Source organism: Prionailurus viverrinus, chromosome B3, assembly GCF_022837055.1.
Source record: "Prionailurus viverrinus isolate Anna chromosome B3, UM_Priviv_1.0, whole genome shotgun sequence".
Lineage (NCBI taxonomy): Eukaryota > Metazoa > Chordata > Mammalia > Carnivora > Felidae > Prionailurus > Prionailurus viverrinus.
Window position 1 is genome coordinate 68,066,843 of NC_062566.1, and position 26,022 is coordinate 68,092,864.

The window sequence follows — 26,022 nt, forward strand, 5'->3', positions numbered from 1 at the left end:
TTTACTATATTTTTGGCTTTTATGTAAATTTTTTCGAATTCTATCTTACTCCCATCATTTTATTCAGTCTACTACAGTGTATTCACTTTTTCAAATTTTCAAATGATTTCTTTCTTTTTGTCTTTTTTCTTTTTTAATCTTTTTTCTCTTTTTCATTTATTTTTTCTTAAATACAGAAAAAGAAAAATTTCATATTTCTTTTTAATTTTTATTAAAAATATTTTTCTATATTTTTCTACTACATTTTCTACTTTTGTGTATTTGAGTCTACTTTAGTGTATTCATTCTTTTCAAATTCTCAAACGATTTCTTTTTTTTCTCTCCCCCCCTTTTTTATTATTTGTTTGTTTGTTTCTCTAATCTGTCAAACCACTTTCTACACCCAGATCAAAACAAACCTAGGACCTAGCATCATCTATTCAATTTTCGTGTGGGTGTGTTTTCAATTTTTAATTTTAATATTTTTTTAAGTTTAATTTTCTTTTTAATTTCAATTTTTCTACCTCATTAATTCCTTTTCTCCCTTCAAAATGATGAAATGAAGGAATTCACCCCAAAAGAAAGAGCACAAAGAAACGACAACCAGGGATTTAACCAACACAGATACAATAAGATGTCTGAACGAGAATTTAGAATCACGATAATAAGAATACTAGCTGGAGTTGAAAATAGATTATAATCCCTTTCTGCAGAGATAAAAGAAGTAAAAAATAGCCAGAATGAAATTAAAAATGCTATAACTGAACTGCAATCATGGATGGATGCAGCAGTGGCAAGGATGGACGAGGAAGAACAGAAAATCAGTGATATAGAGGACAAACTTATAGAGAATAACAAAGCAGAAAAAAAGAGGGAGATGAAGGCAAAAGAGCACGATTTAACAATTAGAGAAATCAGGGACTCATTAAAAAGGAACAACATCACAATCATAGGGTCCCCAGAGGAGGAAGAGAGAGAAATAGGGGTAGAAGGGTTATGTGAGCAAATTAGAGCAGAAAACTTTCCTAACCTGGGAAAAGACACAGACATCAAAATCCAGGAAGCACAGAGGACTGCCATTAGATTCAACAAAAAACGACCACCAACAAGGCATATCATAGTCAAATTCACAAAATACTCAGGCAAGGAGAGAATCATGAAAGCAGAAAGGGAAAAGAAGTCCCTAACCTACAAGGGAAGACAGATCATGTTTGCAGCAGACCTATCCACAGAAACCTGGCAGGCCAGAAAGGAGTGGCAGGATATATTCAGTGTGCTGAATCAAAAAAATATGCAGCCAAAAATTCTTTATCCAGCAAGGCTGTCAATCAAAATAGAAGGAGAGATAAAAAGTTTCCCTGACACACAAAAATTAAAGGAGTTTGTGACCCCTAAACCAGCCCTGCAAGAAATTTGAGGGGGACTCTCTGAGGGGACAAAAGATGAAAAGAAAAAAAAAATATATATATATATATATCAAAAGCAACAAAAGATTAGAAAGGACCAGAGAATACCACCAGAAACTCCAACTCTACAAGCATCATAATGGCAATAAATTCATATCTTTCAGTACTCACTCTAAACGTCAATGAACTCAATGCTCCAATCAAAAGACCTAGGGTAACAGAATGGATAAGAAAACAAGACCCATCGATATGCTGTTTACAAGAGACCCACTTGAGACCTAAAGACACCTACAGATTGAAAATAAGGGGATGGAGAACCATCTATCATACTAATGGTCAACAAAAGAAAGCTGGAGTAGCCACACTTATATCAGACAATCTAGACTTTAAAATAAAGACTGTATCAAGAGATGCAGAAGGGCATTATATCATGATCAAGGGGTCTATTCACCAAGAAGACCTAATGATTGTAAACATTTATGCACCAAATGTAAAAGCACCCAAATATATAAATCGATTAATCACAAACGCAAGAAACTCATCGATAGTAGTACCATAATAGTAGGAGACTTCAACACCCCACTCACAGCAATGGACAGATCTCTAATCAAAAAATCAACAAGGAGGGGCGCCTGGGTGGCGCAGTCGGTTAAGCGTCCGACTTCAGCCAGGTCACAAAATCGCGGTCCGTGAGTTCGAGCCCCGCGTCAGGCTCTGGGCTGATGGCTCAGAGCCTGGAGCCTGTTTCCGATTCTGTGTCTCCCTCTCTCTCTGCCCCTCCCCCGTTCATGCTCTGTCTCTCTCTGTCCCCCAAAAAAATAAACGTTGAAAAAAAAATTAAAAAAAAAATCAACAAGGAAACAATGGCTTTGAATGACACATGGGACCAGATGGACTTAACAGATATATTCAGAACATTTCATCCTGAAGCAGCAGAATATACATTCTTTTCCAGTGCACATGGAGTGTTCTCCAGAATAGACCATATACTGGGACACAAATCAGCCCTAAGTAAGTACAAAGAGATCAAGATCATACGTACATATTTTCAGACCACAATGCTATGAAACTCAAAATCAACCACAAGAAAAAATTTGGAAAGGAAACAAATATTTGGAGACTAAAGAACATCCTACTAAAGAATGAATGGGCTAAACAAGCAGTTAAAGAAGAAATCAAAAAGCATATGGAAGTCAATGAAAATGATAACACCACAACTCAAAACCTCTGGGATGGAGCAAAGGCAGTCATAAGAGGAAAGTACACAGCAATCCAGGCCTTCCTAAAGAAGGAAGAAAGATTTCAGATATACAACCTAGCCTTACACCTTAAGGAGCTGGAAAAAAGAACAGCAAGTAAAACTCAAAACCAGCAGAAGACAGGAAATAATAAAGATTAGAGCAGAAATTAATGCTATTGAAACCAAAAAAAACAAAACAAAACAAAACAAAAAAACCCCAGTAGAACAGATCAATGAAACCAGAAGCTGCTTCTTGGAAAGAATTAACAAAATTGATAAACCACTAGACAGTTTGGTCAAGAAGAAAAAGGAAAGGACCCAAAAAAACAAAATCAAGAATGAAAGAGGAGAGATCACAACCAACACAACAGAAATAAAAACAATAATAAGAGAATATTATGAGCAATTATATGCCAATAAAATGGGCAATTCTGGAAGAAATGGACAAATCCTAGAAACATATACACTACCAAAACTGAAACAGGAAGAAATAGAAAATTTGAACAGACCCATAACCGGTAAGGAAATCAAATTAGTCATCAAAAGTCTGCCAAAAAACAAGAGTCCAGGGCCAGATGGCTTTCCAGGGGAATTCTACCAAACATTTAAGGAGGAGTTAACACCTATTCTCTTGAAACTGTTCCAAAAAATAGAAATGGAAGGAAAACTTCCAAACTCTTTCTATGAAGCCAGCGTTACCCTGATTCCCAAAGCAGACAGAGACCCCACTAAAAAGGAGAACTATAGACCAATTTCCCTGATGAACATGGATGCAAAAATCCTCAACAAGATATTAGCCAACCGGATCCAACAATACATTAAAAAAATTATTCACCACGACCAAGCAGGATTTATACTTGGAATGCAGGCATGGGTGGTTCAATATCCAGAAAATAATTAACGTGATTCATCACATCAATAAAAGAAAGGACAGGAACCATATGATCCTCTCAATAGATGCAGAGAAAGCATTTGACAAAATATAGCATCCTTTCTTGTTAAAAACCCTCAAGACAGTAAGGATAGAAGGATCATACCTCGAGATCATAAAAGCCATATATGAACGACCCAATGCTAATATCATCCTCAATGGGGAAAAACTGAGAGCTCTCCCCCCAAGGTCAGGAACAAGACAGGGATGTCCACTCTTGCCACTGTTATTCAACATAGTATTGGAAGTCTTAGCCTCTGCAATCAGACAACACAAAGAAATAAAAGGCATCCAAATCGGCCAGAAGGAGGTCAAACTGTCACTCTTTGCAGATGACATGACATGCTACATGGAAAACCCTAAAGTTTCCAGCAGAAAACTGCTAGAACTGATGCATGAATTCAGCAAAGTTGCAGGGTATAAAAGCAACGCAAAGAAATTGGTTGCTTTTCTATCCACCAACAAGCAACAGAAAGAGAAATCAAGGAATCGATCCCATTTACAGTTGCACAAAAAACCATAAAATAGCTAGGAATAAATCTAACCAAAGAGGTGAAATATCTATACACTGAAAACTATAGGAAGCTGATGAAAGAAATTGAAGAAGACACCAAAAAAGGAAAAAGATTCCATGCTCCTGGATAGGAAGAACAAATATTGTTAAAATGTCAATACTACCCAAAGCAATCTTCATATTCAGTGCAATCCCTATCAAAATAACACCAGCATTCTTCACAGAGCTAGAACAAATAATCCTAAAATTTGTATGAAACCAGAAAAGACTCAGAATAGCTAAAGCAATCTTGAAAAAGAAAACGAAAGCAGGAGGCATCACAATCCCAGACTTCAAGCTATGCTACAAAGTTGTAATCATCAAGACAGTAAGGTACTGGCAGAAAAACAGACACTTAGGTCAATGGAATAGAATAGAGAACCCAGAAATGGACCCACAAACGTATGGGCAACTAATCTTTGACAAAGCAGGAAAGGATATCCAATGGAATAAATACAGTCTCTTCAGCAAATGGTCCTGGGAAAACAGGACAGCGACATGCAGAAGAATGAACCTGGACCACTTTCTTACACCAGACACAAAAATAAACTCAAAGTAGATGAAAGACCTCAATGTAAGACAGGAAGCCATCAAAATCTTCAAGGAGAAAGCAGGCAAAAACCTCTTTGATCTTGCCTGCAGCAACTTCTTACTCAACATGTCTCCGGAGGCAAGGGAAACAAAAGCAAAAATGAATTACTGGGACCTCATCAAAATAAGAAGCTTCTGAACAGCGAAGGAAACGATCAGCAAACTAAAAAGCAACCGACAGAATGGGAGAAGATATTTGCAAACGACATATCAGATAAAGGGTTAGTATCCAAAATCTATAAAGAACTGATCAAACTCAACACCCAAAACCCAAATAATCCTGTGAAGAAATGGGCAAAAGACACGAATAGACACTTCTCGAAAGAAGACATCCATATGGCCAACCGACACATGAAAAAATGCTCCACGTCACTCATCATCAGGGAAATACAAATCAAAACCACAATGAGCTACCACCTTACACCTGTCAGAATGGCTAACATCAACAACTCAGGCAACAACAGATGTTGGCGAGGATACGGAGAAAGAGGATCTCTTTTGCATTGTTGGTGGGAATGCAAGCTAGTGCAGCCACTCTGGAAAACAGTATGGAGGTTCCTCAAAAAACTAAAAATAGAACTACCCTACGACCCAGAAATTGCACTACTAGGCATTTATCCACGGGATACAGGTGTGCTGTTTTGAAGGGACACATGCACCCCCATGTTTATAGCAGCACTATCAACAATAGCCAAAGTGTGGAAAGAGCCTAAATGTCCATCGATGGATGAATGGCTAAAGAAGATGTGGTATATATATACAACGGAGTATTACTCGGTAATCAAAAAGAATGAAATCTTGCCATTTGCAACTACGTGGATGGAACTGGAGGGTATTATGCTAAGTGAAATTAGAGAAAGACAAAAACAAATATGACTTCCCTGACATGAGGACTTTAAGAGACAAAACAGAGGAATGTAAGGGAAGGGAAACAAAAATAATATAAAGACAGGGAGGGGACAAAACAAAATAGATTCATAAATATGGAGAACAAACTGAGGGTTGTTGGAGGGGTTCTGGGAGGGGGGATGGGCTAAATGGGTAAGGGTCATTAAGGAATCTACTGAAATCATTGCTTCACTATATACTAACTAATTTGGATGTAAATTTTAAAAAATAAAAAATAAAGTTTAAAAAATATAGATGATATTAACCATGAAAATAGAAAAAAAAAGAAGTCATATCCCTATAAACGTTCCACTTGATGTTTTGAGAGCTAGGTGACTTTTCATGAAAATAGCAAAGCAAACGCTGTATGAACTATAAATAAACGCAGATACATAGTGAAAGTAGTATGAAGTAATTAATCAATAAGCAAAAGGCAGGAGGGGACGTTACAAAGAAATAACCATGAGTTTCCTCAATGGATGATTACACAAAGGAACGTTTTTAGAATTAGGTAAAGCCGAGAAACATAGATGATACACGCTACCATGAAATTGCTAACAAATATAATGCCACGCTTGCCACAATAAAGCAGTCAGTCTAACACACTGCTGTTGTCTGTGTCCATTTGTTATTTTCACTGACGCCGTTCATCCTTCGGGAACCCCTGGACCTGCTGGGGCCGGACCCCGGCATTTTTTTTTTTTTTTTTTAGGGAAAGAGAGAATACATGCATGAGTGAGAGAGGGGCAGAGAGACAGAGAGAGAGAAAGAGAGAGAGAGATAGGGAGAGTTTCTCAAGCAGGCTGCACTCTCAGTGCGGAGTTCAATGTGGGGCTAAATCCCATGACCATGGGATCATGACTTGAGCTGCAATCAAGAGTGGGATGCTTAACTGACTGAGCCACCCAAGAGCCCCACAACCTTATTTTTACTGTACACACAGAGAGAATTTTTTATTACAATCAAATATTGTATGACTAGCAGTCCTGTGGAGGTGTATGGGGTCACCTAGGTTTATTCTCTTCAGAATTGAGCATAGAAAGTATCAAGCTTACTGTGGTTCAACTGAGGTAATCAAAAAATATAAATCAAACGTGGATAACCTAATGACCAAACTCTGATGTCTTTTCTGAACTTTCTGAACAGAGCTGAGCTGTCAAAACTAAACAGTGAAGAAAAGGAGACCTCAGTGACAGGATCTATTGTCTGAGGGCTTCAGTCTAAAAGCTTCAGCAACGAGTGACTAGATTTTTCTCTTTGGGCCTCAACATAGGGATGTGAACAGGTATGAATATATCATAGTTAGATCATCAATCCTCATTTCAGTGTTAAATTTTACAAATTCATTTTCAGATGGAATTATTTCCAAGTTGAGAGTTGCTTAATGCGAAAGGATGTTTGGGCAGTGAGACTCAGCTGGTACAGGGAGAAGTGTGACGTGACCCACACAACGTGCTACCCCAGGAAACCCCTGTTTCCTGTTCTGGGGCGGCAGCAGCACATACCCAGCCATCCTTCCCTCACCTGGCAGGCTCCCCTCACAATGCCCAGCCCTGAAATTGAAGTAGACAGTTCCCATCTAGTGGAAGATCTCAAACATGTTGCTGTCCAGGCTTCTGAAGGTGGTCATGGCTTTAATGTGGTAAGTAGGAATGGCTCCTGTGGAAACATCCCTCTCCAGTGACCTAAAAACAGGGGAGATTGCAGTGTCTTGTGCATACATTGGTGGGGGGTGGGATAGTATCATATAAAATAGGACTTCTTTGTGCCACATCTTAAACCTCTGATTCCATGTTTTTTCCTTTAGGATCCAGTATTTTCCAGAAGGCAACTCAAGTCCAACCAGCAATGTTACTGCAGGAGAAGGTGGCTGTCATCCTGGAATGCACATATGACCCCGGTGATCTAAGTTATAGTCTATTGTGGTACAAGTAGCCCAGCAGCGGGGAGATGATTTTCCTTGTTCTTCAGGATTCTTAGAAGCAATAAAGTGCCACAGAAGGTTGCTTGTCATTGAATTTCCAGAAAACAAGAAAATCCATTCATCATGTCATCTCAGTTTCACAGCTGGAAGACTCCCCAGTGTATTTCTCTGCACTGATGGAGTCTACAGTAAGAGGTGTGTTGGGGGGAGGTGCCCAAACCCCAGGGCTCTTGTTGATACATCTACCTGTTGTAGGGTTCAAGGCATGGAATTTCTGACCCACACAGGAAGTGGCTAGGGCTGTGGCAGCTCAGGTGTAGGCTAGAGGGAAAACCTGACTCTGAAAAAGTACTTCTAGGTAAGAATTATCATGATTAAAAATCATCCTTATTCCTGAATCATTGCCTATTTTATGAACATACAAAAATATATGTATTCCTTTTTATGAGAGAGAGAGAGAGAGAGCATGGGTGAGTGGGGTAGGGAGAGAGAAAGTCTTTTAGACAGACTACAGGCCAGCATAGAGCCTGATTTCATCAACTGTGAAATCATGACCTGAGCCAAAGTCAAGAGTCAGACGCTTAACAGACTAAGCCACCTAGGAACCCCGCACATAAAAAATTTTGGACAAAGATTGGAGAGAAAGAACAGCCACATCACATCTTTGCCATTGGCTTATTAGATTGGGTTAGTGAATTGGCTATAAAAGTTCAAAAACATTTGACTGAGAAATCAGTAAAAATTTGTTTGAACTGCCCGATTTTCAGGTCAATTTGTTCAGTAGATATTTATTGAGTGTATATTCTGTATGGTCAGAAAAATTATCCTCTACCCTCTTTGGGTTCCTGACTGTGTGTAAGACTTAAAGTGACAGTAGGGGCGCCTGGGTGGCGCAGTTGGTTAAGCGTCCGACTTCAGCCAGGTCACGATCTCGCGGTCCGTGAGTTCCAGCCCCGCGTCGGGCTCTGGGCTGATGGCTCGGAGCCTGGAGCCTGTTTCCGATTCTGTGTCTCCCTCTCTCTCTGCCCCTCCCCCGTTCATGCTCTGTCTCTCTCTGTCCCAAAAATAAATAAATGTTGAAAAAAAAATAAAAAAAAAAAAGAATTAAAGTGACAGTAGACACATTAACAAGAGGAAAGCGTACAAATTTTATTGAATTTTTTCACATTCATGGGAGCCTTCAGAAGAAAATGAAGACCTGAAGCGACTAGAACAGGAAGCTTTATATCTTTAAAATAAGAAACAAAAAATTTGTGAAGAATTGGCAAGACAATAGAGTTTGGACTGGTGGTAGTTCAACCAGGGCCTGGTAGACATTATCTTCCTTAACTAGGAACATGAGGATTAATTTAACACAGTTTGCTGATTTTCTGGTACCATCTTTGGGCTGGTTAAGACTCTGTCTGCAGCAAAAGAGAATTTATTTCCTACCTTAAGGCAGAGAAAGAGGAGAGGGGCTTTTCTGAGTTTATTGGTGGTTAATTGCCTTCAGTTCAAAATAATTTTTATGTGATGGAGGCGTATTTTGGGGTAACGTATCTGGCTTCCTGTAATCATGCCCCAGGCATTGTGTTCAATAAGGAAGGTTATGAAACCTCTCCATGTGTTTCCTCTTTTTATATATCATGCTGTTTAATACTATTTAATGACCGAGTCTAGGTTTGTTTGCTGTGAGTCAGTGGTACTCATGTTCACTTTCTGAAGTGTCTACCCTGCGGCAAACTTTGTGCCAGCACTCATTCCACCTTATTAACACCTCTGCACAAATGAGCTCAAATCCCATAGTGAACGTTTACCTGCCTCCCACCAGTCTTCTCCACAAATGATCAGTGATTAGTGGGTCTTTGAGGGTCATGGGGAAGTGTCTCCAACAGAGACACAAGCCTCTTTATTTGTACGTAAATGAGGCATCCTGTTTTCCTACTATGAATCACCATCACGTATCTTATGAAATTCCTCTTTTCATTGTTTCCACATGCTTTATTTAATCCCATTGATCTATTGTCTCTTTCTATACCAACCTGAGAAGAGAGTTTTACAGAAACCTTTATTACTGGTGAGGGTCAATCACTCATCACTATTTCTGTTTTTTTGCAAGAATTTGGGGGTGGGGGCAGGGAAGTTTTACAATATCAGTGAAATCTTGCCCTTTGCAACCATGTGGATGGAACTAGAATGTATTATGCTAAGTGAAGTAAGTCAGTCAGAGAAAGACAGATATCATGTGATTTTGCTCACATGGAATTTGAGAAACAAAACAGATAACCATAGGGGAAGGGAAGGAAAAAGAAAAACAGAGGGAGGCAAATCATAACAGATTCTTAAATAAAGACAACAAACTGAGGGTTGCTGGAGGAGTGGTGGATGGGGGGATGAGTTAAATGGGCAATGGATGTTAAGAAGGGCACTTTTGGGAATGAGCACTGGGTGTCATATGTAAGAGATTAATCACTAGGTTCTACTCCTGAAGCCATGACAACACTGTATGTTAACTGATTTGAATTTAAAGTAAAAAAATGTCAAAAATTCTGTCCCGTTTTCCTTCTGCTCAATATCCCTCCATTAAAAAGAAACAAAGCAACAAAAGCGAAAACATGAAAACCAGAAAGCTGGGATTTCACATAAATGACTATGTTAACATTTAAAGTATCCGTTTCCTGTTTTTTAAAGTCGGGAAAATGCTATTTTTCTCAGTAGATAAAGGACTTTTAATGTTTTTCATTATATTTTGAAGTTTCTTACCTTTATCTTCAAATGAATTTCTCCCTCTAGATTCCTACATATTCATCTGTATATGTGTATTTATTTGAATTTTCTATTTTGTATTCATTTTTAGTGGTGTTCCAAGTACAAAAAAGGTTATTTGAAAATTGCCATGGTTATACAGCTAAGAATTTCTAACTTTCAAAGTACTGATGATTTGCAATGTATTCTTATTATCTAGACCATGAACTTGATTTTACAGAGGTAGCCTAAACTTAATCCAACATCTATGAAAGATAGCACAGTAAAAGCCATTCACTCTTGAATAGAGATGCAAATATTTAAATTAACAAATTACAACTGAAGGCAGTGTGTTAACAGAACAATGTAGGTTGATTTTTAATAAAAGTTATTTATTCATTTAGATACATCCATTTATTCAGAAAAAGCCATTGAGTGCCTACTGTGTGACACATTTTCTGCTAAGAGCATATTTCATTTAATAGCCTTATTAACATCTCTAGCATGGAAAAGCTCATTTCTTATAAAATAGGCTTATCTAACCCCTACCAGCCTTATCCGTAAAATGGTCAGTAATAGTGAGTACTAGGGGTATACTGTGAAGAGGCCAAGTTTGAATTCTTTATTTTCTCTGCTCTTGTCCTTCACCACTCTTCAAAAGCATTTAAGGCCATCAAGTGGCTCATTTTGTACATCTGCAGGCATGCTATGCTCAATGTTTTACAATCCAAACTCTTCATTCTTTCCTATTTCCTCCTCCACGTGTAACCCCATGTTCTCAGTGTCCTAACATTTGAATGGTAATGGTTGGTTGATAGGTGATCTTGCGCCGTACCTCCCTCTTATATTTGCATTTGGAAAACAGATGTGTAGAACAGAAATCTTAAAAATAAGCATGTGTTTAATTTTTATTACATTTAAAATTATTTTTTTCTCTTTTATTTATTTTTTAAAAATAATAATTTATTTATTTTTGAGAGAGAGAGAGAGTGAGTAGGGGAGGAGCAGAGAGGGAGGGAGACAGATACCAAAGCAGGCTACTTGCTATCAGCACAGAGCCAGATATGGGGTTTGAACCCACAAAATGTGAGATGAGGACCTGAGCTGAAGTCTGACGCTTAACTGACTGAGCCACCCAGCACTCCAGTTTTTTTTTTCTTTTCTTTTTTTTAGAGAGAGAGAGAGTGCAAAGGGAGGAATGGGGCCGAGGGAGAGGGAGAGGGAGAGAGAGAGAGAGAGAGAGAGAGAGAGAGAGAGAGAGAGAGAATCTTAAGCAAGCTCTACACTCAGCACCAAGTCGATGTGGGGTTTGATCCCGTGACCCTGGAATCATGACCTGAGCTGAAATCAAGAGTCAGATGCTCAATTGACTGAGCTACCCAGGCACTCCAATGAACATATTTTTTAAATTAAAAAATATTTTAATTGTGATAAAATGCACCTAAGATTCAATTGGCCATCTTAATAATTTTTAGGCGTAGAGGTCAGTGATATTAAGTGCATTCACATTGCTATACAGCCATCACCACCATCCATCTCCAGGACACTTTTCATCTCACAAAACTGAAACTCTTTACCCATAAATAATAACTCTCCATTTCTCCTTTCCCCTCAGGCACCCTTCTACTTTCTGTCTTCGTAAATTTGACTTACATACTTTACATATGTGGAGTCATACAGTATTTAACTTTTTGTGACTGACTTATTTCATTTAGCATAATGTCCTCAAGGTTCATTTATGTTGTACCATGTTGTCAGAATCTCTTTCTTTAGAAGGCTGAATAATATTGTATCTAATTGCATCTAATACCACATTTTATTTACATTTCATCTGCTGATGGGTACTTGAATTGCTTCTACCCGCTGGCTATTGTGAATAATGTTGCTATAAACGTGGGCATCCAAATATCTCAGTAATTGCAGTGTATCCCCAAATGCTTTCAAATTTGGTCGGTCTGTCCCAGAAATGGAATTGGTGGATCATACAGTAATTTGATATATATATTCCCAAGGAACTGCCATACTGTTTTACCCAGAAGCTGCATTTTGAATTCTCACCAACAGTAAACAAGGATTCCAATTTCTTCACATCTTTGTCATCGCTTGTTATTATTATTTTTAACAGTAACCATCCAAATGGGTGTGAGGTGGTATCTGATTGTGGTTTTGATTTGCATTCCCCTAATGAGTAGTGATGTTTCGCATCATTTGATGTGCTAATTGGCCATTTGTACATCTTAAGAGGAATGGCTTTTCAAGTCCTTTACCTTTGTTTAAATTAGGTTGTTTGGTTTCTTGTTGAGATGTAAGTACTCCTTTCATATTTTGGATGTTAAAATGATATATGATTTGCAAAGGTTTTCTTCAATTTCCTAGGTGGCCTTTTCATTCTGTTGATTGTATCCTTTGATGCACAGAAGTTTTAAATTTTGCTATAGTCAGATTTATCTATTCTTCTTTTGTATCTTCTGCTTTTGGTGTAAAATCATGAAATTATTGCAAAATCCCATGTCATAAAGATTTTCGTGCACATTTTTTTCTAAGAGCCTTTGGTTTCAGTTTCACATTTAGGCCCTTTATTCATTTTGTGTTGATTTTTGTACATGGTGTAAGGTTAGGGTCCCATTCATCTTTTTTGTGACGTGGATCTGAAATTTTCCCATCACCACTTGTTGAATACACTGTCCTTTAACAATGAAATGGTCTTGGAACCCTTGTTGAAAGTCATTAGACTATGTATGCAAGGATTTATTTCTGAGTTCTCTATTCTATTTCATTGATCTATATGTCTGTCTTTATGCTAACGCAACACTGTTTGGATTACTGTAGTTTTGTATCAAGTGTTGCAGTCACGAAGTATGGGGCCTCCAGCTTTATTCTTCTTTTTGAAGATTGTTTTGACTATTTGGGGTCCCTTGAGATGCCCTATGAATTTCTGGGTTGATTTTTATATTTCTGCAAAAAAGGACCTTTAGGATTTTGATAGGAATTGCATTAAATGTGTAGACCACTTTCTGTAGTATTGACATATTAACAATATTAAGTCTCCCAATCCATGAACACAGATGTCTTCCCATTTTTTGTGTCATATTTAATTACTCATAGCAATGTTTTGTAATTTTAAGCATACATTCTTTAGTCCTTGTGGTTAATTTTATTCCTAAATACATTACTATTTAAAACATTTTTTTAATGTTTATTTATTTTTGAGAGAGAGAGAGAGAGAGAGAGAGAGAGAGAGAGAGAGAGAGAACGAGTGGGAGAGGGGAAGAAAGAGAGGGAGACACAGAATCCAAAGCAGGCTGCAGGTTTTGAGCTGTCAGCACAGAGCCCAATGTGGGGCTGTAACCCACAGACCGTGGGATCATGACCTGAGCCAAAATCTGACATTTAAGTGACTGATCCACCCAGGCAACCCTATTATTTTTGATCTTATTGAAAATGGAAATGTTTTCTTAATTTCCTTTTTGGATTATTTTGTTAGTGGATGGAAGTGCAATGGAGTTTTGCGTGTTGTTTTTGTATCCTGCAATTGTGCTGAATTCATTTATTAGTTCTAAGGGGAATGTTCCTCAGACTGGAATTTCAGATGTTGGGACAGTTGAGTTGGGAACAAGAGATTTGTTCCATGCACTCATGTAGGCCCCAAATCTTCAAGCATGCATAGGAGTATTAACTCCATAATAGAATCATTTTATATCTTTAATACATCAGTGCCCTTCAAAATGTAGTTTAAAAGTTGAGACATGAAAGCATGACGTCTTTGTAAGAATAAGTATTCTAATGTATGATAGTGTGCCGAATAAGATACAGAATTTGTAGTTGGATGATGAGTCTTTAAAGCATTGTTTAGCTAGTAATTGAAAATACTTAACCAGGAGAAAATTTGGTCTGTTTTATTTACATATATTTTTATTTGAGGATAGTTGACACGTTACATTAGTTTCAGGCATACAACATAGTGATTTGACAAGTTTAAACATTGTGCTGTGCTCACCACAAGTGTAGCTACCATCTGTCACCATATCATTGACTCTATTCCTTATGCTGTGCTTTTATTATTGTGGCTTGTTCATTCAGTAACTGGAGGCCTGTATCTTCTGCTCATCTTCACTCATTTGGCCCATGCCCAGCCCCCTCCCCTTTGGCAACCATCAATTTCTTCTTTGCATTTATGAGTCTATAACAGCTTTACTTTTAACAGCCCCCAAATGGGACTAACAGAAATGTACACCAACAGGTGAATATATGAACAAGTTCTTTTATATCTCTGTAATAGAATACTATTCAGCAACAAAAAGGAACCAACTTTTGATACTTATAGCCATGGAAAAATTTCAAAATAACTATGCTGAGAAGGCAGACAAAAGAGTACGTATGATTCCACTTATACAAAATTATAAATTATGCAAAATGATTCATGACAGAAATGTTGCCTGAAATGGGGGTGGGAGAGGGAGACGGATTACAAAGAGACATGAGGAAACTTTTGGGGTGATCATATGTCCTCGATTGTGGTGATGGCTTCACAGGTATATGTATATATAATATCTTAAGTCTTATAACATTGTTCACTTTAAATTGATGTGGTTTATTTATTTATTTAAAAAAAATTTTTTTTTCAACGTTTTTTTATTTTTTATTTTTGGGACAGAGAGAGACAGAGCATGAATGGAGGAGGTGCAGAGAGAGAGGGAGACACAGAATCGGAAACAGGCTCCAGGCTCTGAGCCATCAGCCCAGAGCCCGACGTGGGGCTCGAACTCACGGACCGCGAGATCGTGACCTGGCTGAAGTCGGACGCTTAACCAACTGCGCCACCCAGGCGCCCCGATGTGGTTTATTTTTTATGTCAGTTATACATCAATAAATCCATTAAAAATCCAAACTGAACAGATTTCCTTTTTCAGTGTTGTACAAGTCTTCTGGTGTCACTCAAAATGCAAAATACTTTTCCTCTAGGTTTTTGATGGCCTAATGCTGGAAGCCGAGCTATCCCAGCCTGAGTGGCAGGGCCCGGGCTGTGGACAGATTGGTGACTGCAGGGCGGCCCGCCGACAGTGAAGCTTCTTCTACTCCTGCTTTTAGTAATTTGGCCTTAATAAAGTACCTGGGGTATTGTCTGTTGGGGAATTGCCCCCGGCAGGCCCCCTGGGAGAAGAACCATTAGGAAAGAAATAAGGTTCCGCAAGAAATTGTGCGGCCTTATGGTTAGCCCTTGCCATCCCCTATGGAGACTCCTCTACTTATAGGAAGGATAGCCTCATACATTTGCCAGCAAAGAGGGCCTGTAAAGAAGAGACATATGGATCTGAAAGCCTCACTCCGGCAACTAAGGAGAGTATCTCTGGGCACAGGTGACTTTAACCCCTAGGCCCACCTGGCCCCCCAGAGGCATTCCAGATGATGACTGGACCTAGTTGGTTAAGCTACAGAACGGTTCATTGTTCCTAGGTGCATTGTCTCTCTGAGAATGTGTGAGGCATGGGTTTCTAAGGCCTTTTCGGCCCCTTTCTGGCACCCCAGACGGAGGCAAACACATTGTTCTTCTGGCCTCATGTGGTTAGGAGGTCATGTCCCTGTAACTGTTCCTCTTGAGGTGTTGAGAAAAGGAGGGCCTTTCATGAGAACAGCAAAGCAAATGCTTTGTAGATTATAGATAAACGCAGATGCATAATGGAATAATGTAAGAAATTAATCAATAATCCAAGGGTATGCAGGAAAATTAGGGGATAATCGTCATGTTATTTCTTAAAGGTTGATTACACATAGGAACATTTTCAAAATTAGGTAATGTTAGAAAAACATAGATGACATATGTTATAAGGAAATCACTAGCATATATAATGCCACATTTGCTACAATAAATTGGCCAGTTCAACACACTGCTGTTGTCTGTGTCCATTTTTATTTTTGTTTTTTATTTTAGTTTTGTTTTATTTTCACCAATGCCGTCCATCCTTTGGGAACCCCTGGACCCTCTGGAGCTGGACTCTGGCAGCCTAAAACTGCTTTTTTTTTTTTTTTTTAAGTGTAGATAATGACTTTCTTCATCCATGTGCTATACTCTTTATTTTCAAACCAGCATCCTCCCAGCCTATCTGGCATCCTCCCTGCGTATCTGAATAGAAGTTGATAGCTGCTTGTCTCAAATTCCTTCCAGCATAGTTTTGAGGCAGGTTCTGACAATGTGATTTGGAAGGCAGAGGAGAAGGGAAGGAACGTGTGAACTCAAACAATAGCCAGGCTTGAATTCCTTACTTCCCTCTGTCTGGGAAACCGTTCCTATGTTGTCTTTGGACTCATGAAGCTCCTTGATGTGAATCCGTGGAGAGTGGCTCCAGAAAACAGCCTGAGCTAAGCTTCCATCTATGTATCTGGAGATAAATGTTTACAGGGCTTTATAGAAGATGTGTCCCTCTCTGGAAGTTTCCCTGATAATCCTCAGAGGTTTTTGTTTTATTTTATAAAATGAACAGTCCTAAAATGGGAGCTGAAGAAGTGTTTGTTTTGCCTTTGGTACATCATAGAAAAAACCAGTTTGTAAAAATCTGTATAGCCTTGGGGGCATTTTCCCCTGCTGACCCCAGAGCTTTCTCTTTGATCTTTGACCACCCTGTTGGCCTGAGGGCAGTTACCACAAAAGAAATCTTGTAAACTGGTATGGGACCAGCTGCAACATAACTGTGGTGGGGAGCTTTAAAAATTACAAACTTGTGGGTCTCAATCCTGCAAAAAAGGAGTCATGGAGTTAGTGGTGGGATCGTAGAATCTATAGTTTTAAATCAGTGGCACATTGTTTCTATCAGCTATTGTATGAATATCAGCTGTTATGTCTTTGATAATTTGAAAATCTGGGAAGAGGAGAATCCTAAATTATGCTCCAAGGTTTTGATGCAAAACCACATCTTCAGGGTTACCTACCCTGTGGAAGAAATACACCTGATTAAAGTTTGGCAACAAAATGATACACACAGACAACAGTGGAAAGCATACTTGAGGTTATATGGCCACTAAGTGTATAAGATTAGTACTTGCTGCTTCATTCACATATGCTGGTTACGTTATGTTGGAGTCATTGAAATGGTGAAATAAGGCATTGATCTCAGATAATTTTTATAGGGATCGATAACTGCAATTATGATATTTTCCTGACTAGGATTCATATTTTTCACTTTTTAAATGATTTTGAATGCAAGGATATTTGACTATTGACAAGATAATGTGATTTTTTATTCCTAAAAAGCTTTTATTAAAAAGATTGCATTCCTTACAATTGGTATAATTTAGGATTAAGGAAATACTGTATTCTAGTCAGAGTGAGTCCTCAAAGGCTTTTTACTTATTATTTTTGTGTCATTTAACAAATATGTAGTGAGCATGGATGGAATGAAGGATAGTCTCTGGTCTACATGAATCAACAGTGAATTGACTATTTATTACCTCCTCCGATATCAATTCAAAACCTTTTTCTGACATTCTACTGGATTACAGGCTGACTCTGAATGGGTATATGAAAATATAAAAAGCTCTCTTAAAATGCTCAAGAAAATAGCTACAGAAATATCCTAGGATGCTGGGTTAAAGAACTTCCAGGTCAGGTAGACATTAATGCATTTCAGTCCCCGTCCAGCAGGGGGTGCAGTTTGCCAACACAAACACCTTTCCTGAGAAATGTGGGCTTCCACTGATCATTGCTCTGTCTCTCCAATGCTTCTTCCTGCTACGAATGAAGCACATTATCTACGTGACACTCTAGAGATGAACTCTTCTCCAGGCTTCGTGACTGTGGTACTCTTGATGCTTGGTAAGTAAAATGCCTCTTAAAATTTGGATTCTTTCTTCTGTTCTGGCAGCAAAACATGTAAGTATAAATTTATCCAGGAGATTTATGCCCAAGGTAACACAGGTCTCTTTTCTTTTTTCCCAGGACAAACCCACGGAGACTCAGTGACCCAGATGGAAGGCCCAGTGACCCTCTCCGAAGGGGAGCCCCTGACTATAAACTGTACTTATTCAACAGCAGTGTCCCCCACTCTTTTCTGGTATGTCCAGTATCCTGGAGAAGGTCCACAGCTCCTCCTGAAAGCCTTGAGGGACAAGGAGAAGGGAAGTCACAAAGGTTTTGAAGCCACCTACGACGGAAAATCCAAATCCTTCCACTTGGAGAAGGCCTCAGTGCAAGCGTCAGATTCGGCTGTGTACTACTGTGCCCTGAGTGACACAGTGACAGGGACTGCAGGGGGAGCTGAGCGCAAACTCTGAGCAGAACAGGGCCTGGGATGCTGAGCATCTCTGACTGATCCTCTCTGGTTCCAGCACTCTGTATGGTGGTTTGCCCCTCAGTGTCTGCTTGATACAAAAGTCATACAAATGGCTAGAGCATGGGAACCAGAAGGAACATTCCCCAAACCCAGCTGTTCATTAGTGCAATGAGAAATTCCAGTAGTTCCTCAGTCAGGACCTAAGTAATTTCAAGGTGAAACCACATAACATTGAAGTGGTGTCTTCCTCACCCTGCAGTGAAAGTCCAGCCACAAGTTGCTGAGGCCCCCCTGGTGGGTATTGCTGTGTCCAATGACACACTGAGAGAGCCAGGGTGTGCCCGAGAAGGTGGTGTCCGTCCCATGTCTTCCTGAGAGAGGATGGGCAGGAGAGGTGATGGGAGAGTTGCAGCCCCAAACCAGGTTTGAATAGAGAAAGAAGGGGAGGGAAGAAAGGAGGGGAACATATGGAAGTGAGCAATGAAAACAGAGACAAGGAACCTCAGTCCAGGTTTCTTTTCTAGACAGTAGACACAGGCTGATATTCAAAATGAAGGGAGGGGGCAAAAACATAACTGAGGAAATGACTCCTGTCCAGACCGGTTAGGTAGATAATTTGGCTTTCAAACAGTAATAAGTGAGATGATTTTCAGTGCCCAGGAATTACAGTGAGAGAAAATGCTTTTGGTCTGATTTTTCTTTTTCTTTTGAAGTTTATTGACTTATTTTGAGAGAGAGAGAGAGAGAGAGAGAGAGAGAGAGAGATGGAAGGGCAGAGACCAGACAGAGGGAAAGAGAAAATCCCAAACAGCCTCCCTGCTGTCAGCACAGAGCCCAACGAGGGGCTGAAGTCATGAACTGTGAGATCATGACCTGAAATGAAATCAAGAGTCAAAGGCTTAACTGATGAAACCACCCAGGCGTCCCCAGAGACGGTTTATCACAAAAAAGTTTCGGAAATAGTATGAATGCAAGCCTTTTTTAAGTTTTGAACTTTTTAAAAGTTTATTTATTGAGAGAGAGAGAGACAGAGAGAGAATGTGTGTGAGCAGGTTGGGGCAGACAGAGGGAATTCCAGTGAGAATCCCAAGCAGGCTTCACTCTGCCAGCACAGAGTCCGACTCAGGGCTCCATCCCGCAAACTGTGATATCATGACCTGAGCCATGATTAGGAGCCAGACACTTAACCAAGTCAACCACCCAGATGTCCCTGCTGTCCCTTTCTAATAGGATGTATGAAAGGGTTAAGAAAAGTTAGGAAAGTAAGAAACCTCATTTGCTTCATAGTATTTGGAAGCTGTTGATCTACAGTAAAAACATATTGACTGACACTGACTACATCATTTTTCGAAGCTTTTTTTAAAAGTTATTAAAAATCTATTAATTCAGAGGGAGCCAAGATGGTGGAACAGCATGGAAGTTTTTTGTGTGTCTCACATCCACGAAATACAGCCAGAACAACGTTAAACCATCCTGCACACCTAGAAAACTGATCTGAGGATTAACACAACAATCTGCACAACGTGAACCACAGAAGTCAGCAGGTACGTGGCGCGTAGAGGTGAACTCGGGGAGAGAGAAGCTGGCGGTGGACAGGTTGCTGCCTCTGCAGGTGGAGAGAGGACGGAGACTAGGGAGAGGGGGAGAATACGGGAAAAGCACCCTTCCCCCAAAGTGGAAAATTGGAAAGAGCTGCAGGGACTAAACTAAAAAGGGAGAAAGGAGAAAGGAGAGGGTTTAAATTCCATTAAGACTAAACAAGGGGAGCGCAAAGGCTGCAACTCTGCATCTCCATACCTGGTGGTGCTCTGGTGGGAAGGGCGAATCCCCAGGAACAGAGTGGGGTCCGGGAGGTTCTCGCGGGTCACATGGGAAAAAGCGGTTCCACTGCTGGAAAGACGTTTGGTAGAGACAGCTGAAGCCACCTGGTCCCAGCAGACCCCATAAAACAGCCACATTCGCTGGTGCTGGAACAAGGTCATTAAGGATGAAGCCTGGTGCCAGATGTGTGTTGCGATTTTCAGTGGTCCCTAAAAAGCTGCTGCTACACTATCTCGCGAACTTTTCCTGGGGCGGGCTGGCATCTGGCCCAGTCTTGGGGCACCGGCAGCAGCAGGGTCCAGCAAGCATTCCTGGGTGCATCCGACATTTGGACATTGCTCGGTGAGACCCTCCCACAGAGGGGCGGAACTGGTCAAAGCCACAGTCCTTCAGAAGTAAGGGGCCGGGTAAAACAGCCACATCTGAGACAAAACTCGGGAGAGAGGTACCTCCTGGGGCCTGGTCACGGAGAGTGGAAAAGCCAGGAGTGGAAGAAAGCTAAAGACAGAGGATGGGTGCGCAATTGCTGATTGGAGAGAACGAGTTCCCATACTAGAGAGTGGATAGTAGGGTGACTCCATTTTCACTGTTCCTGCGCATGCGCGTACGCACCTACGAGCGCTGCAACAATCCATACCAGTAGGCTAGTGGCGCCATCTAGTGGAGAACGGAGCTGTTACACTGAGCACCGCCCAACTGGGCCAACCTCGCTCTTCAAGAACACAAGTCTTCCCGCCTACTGAGTTTATGGACCTTTAATAAAGCTATATTGTCTGACTTCTAGGGGAAAAGGAAGCAATTTCAGTCCTATTTCAATCTGTAGGCAGGTCCATCTATTCAATTTTCTTTCTTTCTTTTTCTCTTTCACACTATTCTTTTTCTTGAATACAGAAAGAGAAAACATTCATTTTTATTTTTGATTTTTATTAAAAATATTTTTCTTAAAATTTTTATTATATTTTTTACTTTTGTGTAAATTTTTTCAAATTCTTACTTCCATCATTCTATTTTAGTCTACTTCAGTGTATTCATCTTTTCAAATTTTCAAACAAATTTCTTGTTTTCTTTTTTCTTTTTCTCTTTTTCGTTTCTTTCCTTTTTTGTGAATGCAGAAAGTGAAAAACTTCATTTTTACCTTGAATTTATATTAAAAATATTTTTCTTTAAAAATTTTTTACTATATTCATTGCTTTTATGTAAATTTTTCAACTTCTATTTTACTTCCATCATGTTATTTTAGTCTACTACAGTGTATTCACTTTTTCAAATTTTCAAATGATTTCTTTTTTCTCTCTTTTTCATTTCTTTTCTTTTTCTTGAATACAGAAAGAAAAATAATTCATTTTTATTTTAATTTTTATTAGAAATATTTATCTTTAATTTTTTTCCTACTATATTCTTTACTTTTGTGTAAATTTTTTCAAAATCTATTTTACTTCCATCATCTCATTTTAGTCTACTTCAGTGTATTCATTTTTTCAAATTCTCAAACGATTTCCTTTTTTTTCTTTCCTCGCTTTTTTTTCTCGAATCTATCAAACCACTTTCAACACCCAGACCAAAACACACCTAGGATCTAGCATCATTTATTCGATTTTTGTGTGTGTGTGATTTTAATTTTTTAATTTTAATATTTCTTTAATTTTATTTTTTTAATCTTAATTTTTCTACCTCATTAATTCCTTTTCTCCCTTCAAAATGATGACACGAAGGAATTCACTCCAAAAGAAAGAGCATGAAGAAACGACAGCCAGGGATTTAACCAACAGATACAACAAGATGTCTGAAACAGAATTTAGAATCACAGTAATAAGAATACTATCTGAGGTCGAAAATAGATTAGAATCCCTTTCTGCAGAGATAAAAGAAGTAAAAAATAGCCAGAATGAAATTAAAAATGTTATAACTGAACCGCAATCATGGATGGATGCAGTGGTGCAAGGATGGATGAGGCAGAACAGAAAATCAGTGATATAGAGGACAAACTTATACAGAATAATGAAGCAGAGAAAAAGAGGGAGATGAAGGCAAAAGAGCACGATTTAAGAATTAGAGAAATCAGGGACTCATTAAAAAGGAACAACATCACAATCATAGGGTCCCCAGAGGAGGAAGAGAGAGAAATAGGGGTAGAAGGGTTATGTAAGCAAATTAGAGCAGAAAACTTTCCTAACCTGGGAAAAGACACAGACATCAAAATCCAGGAAGCACAGAGGACTGCCATTAGATTCAACAAAAACCGACCACTAACAAGGCATATCATAGTCAAATTCACAAAATACTCAGGCAAGGAGAGAATCATGAAAGCAGAAAGGGAAAAGAAGTCCCTAACCTACAAGGGAATACAGATCATGTTTGCAGCAGACCTATCCACAGAAACCTGGCAGGCCAGAAAGGAGTGGCAGGATATATTCAGTGTGCTGAATCAGAAATATATGCAGCCAAGAATTCTTTACCAGCAAGGCTGTCAATCAAAATAGAAGGAGAGAGAAAAAGTTTCCCTGTAAAACAAAAATTAAAGGAGTTGTGACCCCTAAACCAGCCCTACAAGAAATATTAAAAGGGGCTCTCTGAGGGGACAAAAGATGAAAAGTTAAATATATAAATAAATAAATACCAAAAACAACAAAAGATTAGAAAGGACCAGAGAACACCACCAGAAACTCCAACTCTACAAGCATCATAATGACAATAAATTCATATCTTTCGGTACTCACTCTAAACGTCAATGAACTCAATACTCCAATCAAAAGACCTAGGGTAACAGAATGGATAAGAAAACAAGACCCATCGATATGCTGTTTACAAGAGACCCACTTGAGACCTAAAGACACCTACAGATTGAAAATAAGGGGATGGAGAACCATCTATCATGCTAATGGTCAACAAAAGAAAGCCGGAGTAGCCACACTTATATCAGACAATCTAGACTTTAAAATAAAGACTGTATCAAGAGATGCAGAAGGGCATTATATCATGATCAAGGGGTCTATTCACCAAGAAGACCTAACGATTGTAAACATTTATGCACCAAATGTAAAAGCGCCCAAATATATAAATCGATTAACCACAAACACAAGAAACTCATCGATAGTAGTACCATAATAGTAGGAGACTTCAACACCCCACTCACAGCAATGGACAGATCTCTAACCAAAAAATCAACAAGGAAACAATGGCTTTGAATGACACATTGGACCAGATGGACTTAACAGATATATTCAGAACGTTTCATCCTGAAGCGGCAGAATATACATTCTTCTCCAGTGCACATGGAACGTTCTCCAGATTAGACCATATACTGGGACACAAATCAGCCCTAAGTAAGTACAAAAAGATCAAGATCATATGTACATATTTTCAGACCACAATGCTATGAAACTCAAAATCAACAACAAGAAAAAATTTGGAAAAGAAAAAATACTTGGAGACTGAAGAACATCCTATGAAAGAATGAATGCGTGGGGCCCTGGGTGGCTCAGTCAGTTAAGCGTCCGACTTCAGCTCAGGTCACAATCTCACGGTCCATGAGTTCAAGCCCTGTGTCGGGCTCTGGGCTGATGGCTCTGAGCCTGGAGCCTGCTTCCGATTCTGTGTCTCCCTATCTTTCTGCCCTTCCCCCATTCGTGCTCTGTCTCTCTCTGTCTCAAAAATAAGTAAACGTTAAAAAAATTTTTTTAAATAAAAAAAAGTATGAATGCACTAACCAAGCAGTTAAAGAGGAAATTAAAAAGCATATGGAAGTCAATGAAAATGATAACACCACAACTCAAAACCTATGGGATGCAGCAAAGGCAGTCATAAGAGAAAAGTACACAGCAATCCAGGCCTTCCTAAAGAAGGAAGAAAGATCTCAGATACACAACCTAACCTTACACCTTAAGGAGCTGGAAAAAGAACAGCAAATAAAATCCAAAACGAGCAGAAGACAGGAAATAATAAAGATTAGAGCAGAAATTAATGCTATTGAAACCAAAAAACAAAACAAAAAACAAAAAAAACCCCAGTAGAACAGATCAATGAAACCAGAAGCTGGTTCTTGGAAAGAATTAACAAAATTGATAAACCACTAGACAGTTTGGTCAAGAAGAAAAAGGAAAGAGCCCAAATAAGTAAAATCAAGAATGAAAGAGGAGAGGTCACAACCAACACAACAGAAATAAAAAACAATAATAAGAGAATATTATGAGCAATTATATGCCAATAAAATGGGCAATTCTGGAAGAAATGGACAAATCCTAGAAACATATACACTACCAAAACTGAACAGGAAGAAATAGAAAATTTGAACAGACCCATAACCGGTAAGGAAATCAAATTAGTCATCAAAAGTCTGCCAAAAAACAAGAGTCCAGGGCCAGATGGCTTTCCAGGGGAATTCTACCAAACATTTAAGGAGGAGTTAACACCTATTCTCTTGAAACTGTTCCAAAAAATAGAAATGGAAGGAAAACTTCCAAACTCTTTCTATGAAGCCAGCGTTACCCTGATTCCCAAAGCAGACAGAGACCTCACTAAAAAGGAGAACTATAGACCAATTTCCCTGATGAACATGGATGCAAAAATCCTCAACAAGATATTAGCCAACCGGATCCAACAATACATTAAAAAAATTATTCACCACGACCAAGCAGGATTTATACTTGGGATGCAGGCAGGGGTGGTTCAATATCCAGAAAATAACTAACGTGATTCATCACATCAATAAAAGAAAGGACAGGAACCATATGATCCTCTCAATAGATGCAGAGAAAGCATTTGACAAAATACAGCATCCTTTCTTGTTAAAAACCCTCAAGACGGTAGGGACAGAAGGATCATACCTCGAGATCATAAAAGCCATATATGAACGACCCAGTGCTAATATCATCCTCAATGGGGAAAAACTGAGAGCTCTCCCCCCAAGGTCAGGAACAAGACAGGGATGTCCACTCTTGCCACTGTTATTCAACATAGTATTGGAAGTCTTAGCCTCTGCAATCAGACAACACAAAGAAATAAAAGGCATCCAAGTCGGCCAGAAGGAGGTCAAACTGTCACTCTTTGCAGATGACATGACATGCTACATGGAAAACCCTAAAGTTTCCAGCAGAAAACTGCTAGAACTGATGCATGAATTCAGCAAAGTTGCAGGGTATAAAAGCAACGCAAAGAAATTGGTTGCTTTTCTATCCACCAACAAGCAACAGAAAGAGAAATCAAGGAATCGATCCCATTTACAGTTGCACAAAAAACCATAAAATAGCTAGGAATAAATCTAACCAAAGAGGTGAAATATCTATACACTGAAAACTATAGGAAGCTGATGAAAGAAATTGAAGAAGACACCAAAAAAGGAAAAAGATTCCATGCTCCTGGATAGGAAGAACAAATATTGTTAAAATGTCGATACTACCCAAAGCAATCTTCATATTCAGTGCAATCCCTATCAAAATAACACCAGCATTCTTCACAGAGCTAGAACAAACAATCCTAAAATTTGTATGAAACCAGAAAAGACTCAGAATAGCTAAAGCAATCTTGAAAAAGAAAACGAAAGCAGGAGGCATCACAATCCCAGACTTCAAGCTATGCTACAAAGTTGTAATCATCAAGACAGTATGATTCTGGCACAAGAACAGACAGATCAATAGAACAGAATAGAGAATCCAGAAATGGACCCACAAACGTATGGGCAACTAATCTTTGACAAAGCAGGAAA

The 26,022-nt window shown here is 39.1% G+C and overlaps 1 long non-coding RNA gene and 1 gene segment (V, D, J or C); one reads left to right on the forward strand and one right to left on the reverse strand.

Moving 5' to 3' along the window:
- Positions 1-26,022, forward strand: part of LOC125169083 (T-cell receptor alpha chain C region-like) — a 780,232-nt gene that overhangs the window by 69,844 nt on the left and 684,366 nt on the right.
- LOC125169095 (uncharacterized) overlaps positions 1-26,022 on the reverse strand; it is a 121,817-nt gene that overhangs the window by 937 nt on the left and 94,858 nt on the right. The window lies entirely within an intron of this gene.